The sequence below is a fragment of the Austrofundulus limnaeus genome, unplaced genomic scaffold, assembly GCF_001266775.1.
Source record: "Austrofundulus limnaeus strain Quisiro unplaced genomic scaffold, Austrofundulus_limnaeus-1.0 Scaffold1842, whole genome shotgun sequence".
In the NCBI taxonomy this organism is placed as follows: domain Eukaryota; kingdom Metazoa; phylum Chordata; class Actinopteri; order Cyprinodontiformes; family Rivulidae; genus Austrofundulus; species Austrofundulus limnaeus.
The window spans coordinates 1-1,454 of record NW_013954244.1 but is presented as its reverse complement, the minus strand read 5'-3'; the positions used below and the strand labels follow the sequence as shown (position 1 = coordinate 1,454).

General features: G+C 48.8%; 1 pseudogene; it reads left to right on the top strand.

Annotated features, from left to right (window-relative positions):
- Positions 1-224: 224 nt before the first annotated feature.
- Positions 225-1,221, top strand: LOC106536491 (lipid phosphate phosphohydrolase 3 pseudogene; annotated as a pseudogene).
- The last annotated feature ends 233 nt before the right edge of the window (positions 1,222-1,454 follow it).

Sequence of the window (1,454 nt, the reverse complement as noted above, 5' to 3'; positions counted from 1 at the left end):
TGTGTGTGTGTGTGTGTGCGTGTGTGTGTGTGTAAAACTGACACAAAGTCTTTAAAATGAGTCATTATAAAGTAAAAAAGTTTAATTTTAAAACAAGGAAAAACAAAGCTTGAATTGAAAGTGTCCTCTGTAGACAAACAAAGGTTTCTTTAAGACACATTTGAGTCACAGACAGTAATAAACACGTTATAAACACATCCGTTCTGCTCTTTTCTGTCCACCAGGTGTTTTTTGTATCGGACCTGTTCAAGCCCAGGATGGCGCTGACCACCCCCCCRCCCTCCCCCATCAAGAAGGAGCTGCTGCCCTCATCAGACATCATCGAGAGGAACAACCACCACAACCTGGTGTGAGGGACGTCCCGCCTCCTTCCTGTGACTGAGCAGCCAATCACAGCAGCCCTCAGCCCCATCAGACAGTAGAATGTAGCGACAAGAGACTGTAGCTCCTCCTCCTCCTCCTCGGAGGGTCAGGATGTCACACAGCAGACTCTCTCCACCATTCAGACTTTATTACTTTCTAATAACTACTAATCAGCATTTGAGCCCATGTGTTTGAGCCCAGTCAGGAAATAAACTGAAGAGCTAAAAGAGAAATGAGGGAAGCAGGAGGCGTGGCAGGCACAGCTGCAGGTAGAAAAGAGGAAAACAAATGAAATGTAAGGCCAAACAAAAAGCAAGCAGCTGCCTGAGGGAGAGGACACTTCCTGTCTGAACTCTGTGGCCTTGGAGCGCCGCAGGACAACAACTTCCCTCACCGAGGGAAGGATCTGACTGCAGTAATAACAGCATCACATTATTAGCATGATGAAAACATGTAACTAACTTATAGCACTGTTTTTTACTTTATTGTCCTTTATCACCACTCGCTGCCTGGCAGGTCTGACTGAAAAACCCTGACATTTCTGCCCACCTGACTCAGAAAGGTGAGGCAGAGCAGAGCTGAGACAGCTTCAGGACACAGTCCTGAGCCCTGCAGACACTGCTGAGTCAGCGTTTTTACAGCAGGCTGTCAGTGCAGCCTAAACCTGGGATGTTGCAGTTATCGAGGTTAGTGACGGGTGAAGGTGGGGTGTCATCTTTGGACAAACCAGGAGGCGGACCACCCGGCACCTGAACAGGGAGGTGTGGCTGTGCCACGCCTCCAACAGGAGCTGGAGCCTCTGGAGTTTCTGCTGAGCTGGCACATTTTTTACATGATTTGAGCTCTTTCTGCTGGCAGGGAGGGGCTCTCCCCCACACAATCCCTCATTGGCAATGGATACGTGTCTCTCAATGTGCACGTTGTGTGTCTGTGTGTGTGTGTGCAATTTAATGTTGTGTAGCAGCGCTGTGCCCTGTGAACAGGAAGCCCCTCGTGATGAGCTGTTTGTTACAAATGAGACACATACCATCAGTTGTGCCATGGGTGTGTGTGTGTGTGTGTGTGTGTGTGTGTGTGTGTGTGTGTGTGTG